This window comes from Thermobia domestica, chromosome 12, assembly GCF_964235325.1.
Source record: "Thermobia domestica chromosome 12, izTheDome1.hap1.1, whole genome shotgun sequence".
Classification (NCBI taxonomy): Eukaryota; Metazoa; Arthropoda; class Insecta; order Zygentoma; family Lepismatidae; genus Thermobia; species Thermobia domestica.
This window is the reverse complement of record NC_137465.1, coordinates 176847518-176855449: the sequence shown is the minus strand read 5'-3', so window position 1 is coordinate 176855449 and position 7932 is coordinate 176847518.

Below are 7932 nucleotides of genomic sequence, written 5' to 3'. Positions count from 1 at the left end.
ACACGAAGAACCTGAACTAAATAATGTCTATTTAATACATATTTATTAATTGCATAATCAAAGTGAAGAAGTGATTTGCTCTAGTGAACGATAACACTTTGCACTTGCTTGCATTGACTCCCAAGTTGATTAGAACAACACCAGTTACTATATGATCTAGACTTTGCTGCACTTTTATATTGTCGTTCAGAGAATTGATTTAAGCATTCATTTTTAGATCATCTGCATATAGTAACTTTTTATGGTCAGGAATGCAGTCAGGTAAGTCATTAATAAACAAGAGAAATAACCATGGTCCTAAGCTTGAACCGTGAGGAACTCCTGAGGTAGCAATATATGCATTAAAAAGAACGGATTGTCTACGATTAGATAGGTATGACGAGAATAATTTACTCAATGGCGGAGAAAAGTGAAAGAACTTTAATTTTTCTGGTAATATGTTGTGATTAATTTTTTCAAAAGCCTTTTCAAAGTCAATCACATCGAGTTGGCTACCTACATCTAATGAATTCGTTATAAAATCTGTAATAATTGCAAGATTCATTACTGTGGATGTTTGTGGAATAAAGCCATGCCATTTAACAGGTAACCGGTTTGCCATGATTATAAAGATTCGCCGATACAAGATATGCTCAAGTACTTTGGCAAAAGCAGGTAATAATTCTATGGGTCGAAAGTTGGTAAGATCTTGACTATGGTTGGATTTTGGAATTGGGCAAATTAAAGCTGTTTCCATTTGTCTGGGAAAGTGTTTGTTCTTAGTGCTAAATTGAATGCAATTAATAGGGGATATTTAAATATATCAGCACAACCCTTCACAATGTAGGAGGAAAGTCCATTAGAACCAAATGCCGTTTTGGACCTAAGGTTCTTAATAGCCGTTTCTATTTCTTTCAAGTCTATTTGGCAAATATTTAGTGATCCTATGTTACCATACTTATTCTTTCCCAGATTTATGTTACGCTTAACTATCGTTTCTGAAGAGGAAACGAACACTGTTCTAAAATACTTCGCGAAAGCATTAGCTATTTCTTCATTACTACAGAGATTATGACCCTGAAACTTAATGCTTTCGACGGTAAATATCTCTTCCTTTTTGTAATAGAAATCCACAATTCATTTGAATTCTTAGTGGTAATATTTTCAGAATTACGTAAGAATGTTTCATGGGCTAATTTCATGTCATTTTTAACCTCTCTTCTCAAACGAGCAAATTTCATGTAATAGGAGGTACTATTACTAGTTTTTAGTTAAGATTTTCTATGATAACTTGCCTTGGTCTTCAATTTATTATGTCCTTAGTGAACCAGCACGGTAATTTTGAGGCAGAGTTTTTTCTACCAGGGGCACACGTATCGAATACTTCATAGATCGTATCATATATATATATATATAGCTTACTAGATCATTAATATTATTGTATTCCCATAGGCATCCTAATCAACACACTTTAGATTGATATATAATTTCATAAAATTCGCCTTTCTAAATTGTAACGAAGAATGTTAGAATTATGACCTACTTTTGAATGGCTTTCACTCGTATGACGCACATTTATTAGTATAGCGGAATGATGTTATATTCTGTATTATGACAAATTGAAGGTAACAACACTACTATTTATAAATTTTTCAATGTGCTTCTAGTTTTTGTTTCATAATATTTTACGACTTGAAAAATCCCTTTTTAAGATTTCTGGAACTGGCTGAAGGAGATGGCTTCTATTGATTGACACAATGGTAGAGGAAGCTATTGTGATAGCTACCAGTAGGTAAGTACTCATTCACTAGCCCAATTTTTGTAGATTTGAAAAACAAGCAATCATCATCACCAGCATCAACCATGGCCCGCTTACTGTACCAAGACGATGTCCGTATGAGCTAATATTGTAATAGACATTACAGAGGTCAACATGTTAGAACTCATAATCAACCAATTTTAAAGCGTATTGCTCCAGAAAAAAAAAAAAAAAAAAAAAAAAAATATATATATATATATATATATATATATATATATATATATATATATATATATGTTGCGTAAACCGGTTAGCAGAAGAAAACAATGCATACGAATACGAAGGGACGAATCTCTATGTTAAGATGAAACTTACGTAGATTTGGAAAGAAGCTATTGTTGGTAGCGTTCCGGAGTTTCACCTGTTCTGCAAGTTTTGCTTTTACTGGTGAATGTTGTGCCAAAGGTTTGGAAGGTGTTTACGCTGTTTCGATGGATAAGTATATCCGAGTATCACTTAAATTAATCTAAGTAGTAACTTAATGTAATAGAGCTTATCTTGTATCCCGGGGTGTAAAATTCCTTGATACTGTTGCAATGTTCGCTGACATCTTCGACATCTCCGTTGCTAAACTCGCAACATCTAGGTAGCTTCCTGCCTTTCTGTGAAGCTCATATCTTACCAGTGTAGCAACGAATAGAAGTTATTGATAGAATTTTCAAATCTCAGGATAAAAGGAATGATCTTTATGTTAGTTAATACTAGTTGTTGTGCCCGAGCGTTCAGCCCGTTATAGGTCAAAATCGTGCTTAATTAGCTCTACTTCTTTACATTTATTTACTTATTGTTTAGTTTGCCTACCAACCAACATACGGTTACACAAGTAAAAAATACCCAGAGGAAAGCCGCAATTGAAATAACATACGGACCAAATAAAAGATGTAGGGAAGAAAACTACAAAGAAATGTGAAATCTGGCTCAGGCTACGAAAGCTGTCAAACTAATCGAGTTATTACTGACTAAAGAACAACAAAAACCTTTTCCTCTTAAAGTTAACGCTAATAAAAGCCATTACTTTAACATTAACTTCTTTGATGTTAGCATTTGACGACACATGGGAATAAAGTTTTCTACAGTTCTCCAAAATTGTTTCCCTCGAATGGCAGAACCAAGCATAAAATAAAAAGATAGCATGAATGGGCAAGATCCGAACCCTAACGTATAAAAGTCGAGATCCTTTTTTTTTTTTTTTTTTTTTTCTCGAAAAGGCGAGATCATACGTTTTCGTATGATCGACTCAGTAACTTTTGTGGCACTAGCTATCCTATCTTTCTGCAGGGCAGATGCAGATTTTGTTATCCTTATGTCAACAACCATGTATATCACATCTAATGGCTCTCAGAGCACCAGAAACATCAATTTTTGTTCTATATTTGTAGTTTTCTTCCTCATTTTTTTCCTTTTCATTTCTTCTTCATGACACACGTAAGTGCATTTCCTGATGAAGTTTTGCAGATTTTATGTAACTTATGTTTGTGTTATCATTTTGAGAAGCTCTTGCTTACAATTAGAGGGTTTGCGTTAATCATAATATGGAGGAAGGGGCAAATGCTTATGTGTATAAAATATAGATGTATGTGGGGAGGGTTTAGGGACGAAAACTAAGAATACTCTTGGATCGGTCAGATGTGGACCTTGTTCGACAAGACAAGGCGAGGAAAGTAGATGTTTCCTGTTTTATTTTTATCTTCCCGGTCACATTACTTTGCTTATAAGAAAGTCTTTCCTACTCATGTAGTTTCTCAGTACTAGACACAATTTATTGTTTTAATCTATATTAGGATAAAAAATGTATTAGAAAGGAAGTTTTACGTGGATTGTAACATCAAATGAACTCAACAAGTTAACACTTATTGCTGCTTTTAGTATATTTGAAGAAGGTCGAGAGTTAAAAAATTCCATTTTTTCCTCTAAAAGAATATTTACAGTAGTATTTACAATAATAATAATAACGATAAAGCACTGACAATAGCGTATACATACTTAATGGAGATTCAAACTATATACAATTGTTGTTTCATGTGTTTCGCCAATTAGAAGTAGAAATGTTTAAATTTTTGTCTAACTCTACGAAATTGGTTCAAATGGCGTCGTATTTTAGGGTCTGTTTGGAGTTAACATCAGTCTAACCAGTCACGTTTTAATTCACAGTGATGTACTTTTTTGTTGTATACTTGAAATATCTAAGTTTGCCACATGGCTGTTTATTTGATAAAATATTTTTGTTCGTTATTCACTTATAATATACATATACTAATAACACGACGCAATGGTATATGAAATTAAAACACATACCGAGTTGGTAGCACTGCATTACTTACAGCATTGATTACAATGCTTTCGAATAGGCGCTATAGCATGTTTAAGAGTTAGTAAAAATTTCTTATATGCTGCGTAAATATATTTGAAGCTATTTGGATTTATGTTAAAATTTTTATCGTTGCCTGGATTAATATTTGTTAAATCTTAATTATGCCATAACATCATTTGGCTACATCCAATGGTAGCTACAACTTTAGAATAATGTTTCACCTTTGGAAAGATATCTATTTTCAGAATATTCAAACCCTATTTTATACTGTTCCATACAGACATTATATATCTATACAACACAAATATGGCCCAGGTATTGATTGTCCCAATGAATTATGTAGTATTTCATTATTTGACACAACAGCCCGTCGAAACCGGCGTCAGAATGAAACTGCTCCAGCGAGCCTTCCGAACAGCAACAGAACTCACAATATCCACTCAAACGGTCCGCAATCGCCTTCGAGAAGGTGGCCTCTACGCACTTAGGGCTATGGTGTGTGTCCCATTAACTGCACGACACCGTGTTGATCGAAGAGTGTGGGCGGAGGAAAATCGTGGGTGGGGACGCAATGAATGGGACAATGTTTTGTTCTCTGGCCAGTCTCGATTCAGTGTGGAGCCTGATAATCGATGTGTTTTCATCTGGAAAGAGTGTGGAAGACGACACAATCCCATGTTTGTGCAAGAAAGATCCAAGTATCATGGTGGTGGACTGATGGTGTGGACAAGAATCAGCATTGGTGGGCGTACTGAGCTCCACACCATCCGAAATGGCTCTTTGATGGCGCTTAGGTATAGGGATGAGGTCCTGCAACCTCTTGTTCTTCCTTATGCTGGTGCCATTGGTGATTCGTTCCTTTTCGTGGATGATAATGCTCGTCCTCACAGCTCGGTTAGTGGATGAGATGCTGTGCAGGTGCGAGGCTGTGTTGGCTGTTAGAGGTGATCATACGCCATATTAAGGAACAATCAGTGTTATTGCCTTGCCTGTTTGTGAGCAGTTCGAGAGGTGGACACATAACCGTGTTGTTATGAGCCATGTGAACAAGGTTTTCCGTGCCTCAACACCAGTATGTGCCCCATTTTTCTAGTGTATCTTAAAGTATTCCTTCTTGTATGACATATATGAGTCAAACAAGCTTATCCATACACTATCTTAAGGTCTTGTGTGATATTTCAGCTGATCCCCTAATTTTTTGAATAGTGTATGAACACAATCCAATAATAACAATTTAAAATATAAGGAAAAATAGTTGTTGCAAATGCGGATGTGACGGGTTTTGATACTGAATGAAGGAATTGGCGGGGTTTGATATTGACAGGATTTGGCTCGTATTGAAAGAATTAAAGTGATGCTTTTGCTTCAAAGGGGTTTGAAAACTAAGTACGATTTAACAATAAAAAGAGGAAAAACCAATAATTTATGACACTATAGGGTATCAGTAATAAAATTTAAATTTGAAAAATACTTTATTGTGTTGTCAAAATTAGATTACATGGTTATTTGCAACATTAAAACTATCTCAGCTTTGAGAACATAATCTCGCTAAATCTTAGGAAGAGTGGCTTTTTACATTATTTTTCTAAACATCAGGATTATCATCTTCCTCGACTACGTAGTCAGACTCAGTTTCGTCAGCTGGTCGAGACTTCTCTCCAACTTAATTTTTCTCCAATTGAAAATAAAACTAGAGAGATTCATTGTTCCTCCATTCTTCTCCAAAGTGCTTAGCTAAGTTTCGCAACGTCCTTTATTTCCATAGGCTTTCTACTAACTCCGTTGTTCATCTCTTTTGGCCGCATAATTTAATGAGAAAGATTTGGCTTTATTACTTGTCTGAATTTACTGGTATCTGTTCTGTAAACTACTTCACCCTAGACCAAAACACACGAATTCTTTTGATTTTGCTTCAAAATGATTCGTTTGGGTGGGTTGAATTTGAAGTGCCATTTGCCTGGCTTCTTTTGTACCTTTTCTGCTTCTATTTTTCCAAACTTTAACTTTTTACAAAGTTAAATTGGATTCCGAAAAAAGGAGCCAGATTAGTCCCTATAGCGTCTTCCTTGTCACAAGCATAGTAATTAAAGGAACTTGTGTAACATCACAAATTGACAATCTTTTTAATTGTAAATTGTTATAAACTTAACACACAAGCAAAGTTATTAGTCACGTTTACGATCCACCCAAGCAGAGCAAGAATCTGAGTGACAAGTGACAATGGAGGACACACATCGCTTTGCATTTTGGGAAGTCACATGACAGCCAGGACTCACATTGGCTGCCTTGAATGTGGCGGAGTTTGAAACCAAGCATGGCCTAACTCTGTTCGGATCTGGCGGATTTTTGAAACCAAGCCACGTTTTCAACATTATTTTACAGCAGGATGTGGTTCGTTTAGCTACGAAATAAAGTTTTCTCGGAATTCAGCATGTTTAAATTTGTAGGATAGGATGTATAAGTCAATTTGTATGAAAAATGGCGGGGTTTGATTCTAGGCGCCTCACATGATCTCTCAGATCAAGGTATAAGCATATATTTCTTAATCTCAAATGCTCAGATATCAAGAGTGAGAACTGGGATCACATAAGTGTAATGGTAAGGGTTTGAAACGCATATATGCATACCATTATCAACAATTGCTGATCCATTGCTGGATTCAGGTCTTTCCAGTACTTTTCGACGAACGTCTATCGTGGATAATTCGTTTCCAAGATTTTCGCAGTGCTACCTAATTTCATGACACCACATTTTGTTAGGATGGTGTGTAGGTCTCTACTTGTCACTTGTGGTATCGAATAAATATTTTGCATTTGTCTACTTCGTAAGGCTTGTTTCCTAAGAAAGTACTTTCGCTCTCTCTCTCTCCCATATATATAAAGGTAACCAAGCAAGTTCTGTCGCTTTTTCACCCACCACCTTCGAACATAGTAAGACACCTGGAAGATCAAAAATAGTTCCCATCAGCATAGACGACCTTCTGCCAACGTTTTAGAAGACCATGGATTCCATCGCTGTAGAACTTGGTGGGCCGTGAAGCGAAGAAAATATCAAGCGCATTTTGAACCTCTACTAGGGATTTGAACTGGCGTCCTCTAACGTAATTGTCCAAGGAGTGGAACAGGTGATAATCGGACGGTGCAATGTCCGGAGAATATGGCGGATGTAATAGTTTCCCATCCAAGGCGTAGAATGGTGTCCCGGGTTATCTTAACCACGTGGGGTTTAGCGTTGCCCTGTAACTTGCGATTCAGAAGTGGTGGCTCCAGTTTTGAGTTTTTCTTGTACGTGGCTCAGCTGCTGACAGGACAGTTCATTGATGCTCTGACCAGCTGGTAGCAGTTCAAGATACCGCGAACAGCCCACTAAACACGCAGGAGAACTTCTGGTGCAATGCTGGTTTCGACTGTTTTGGAACCAGTTCATAGGATGCTAACCAAGGATGATGGCGCCGTGGAGCTTCGTACAGGACCCACTTCTCATCACATGTCAATACCCTGTCCAGAAATGGCTCCTTCCTCAGACGAGACAGCAAAGAAACACAGGTGTCTGCTCGCGTTGCCTTCTGGCCCGGAGTCAAGTCATGTGGGACCCAATTTGTAGTGCTTCCCAAGTTGATGGAGGTGCTGTCAAACGGTTTCTCCACTCACACTGAATTGTAGTACCAGTTCCTCACATGTCTAGCCACTGTTCGCCTCAATTGATGCCTGAAGATCTTCATTTTTCACATGTGTTGGCCCGGCATATCTTCCGCCCCGCTGCAGCGGCGTTTGCCCCAGTTTGAACTCGTACAGCATACACGTCCTTATGATGCTCTGTGGAG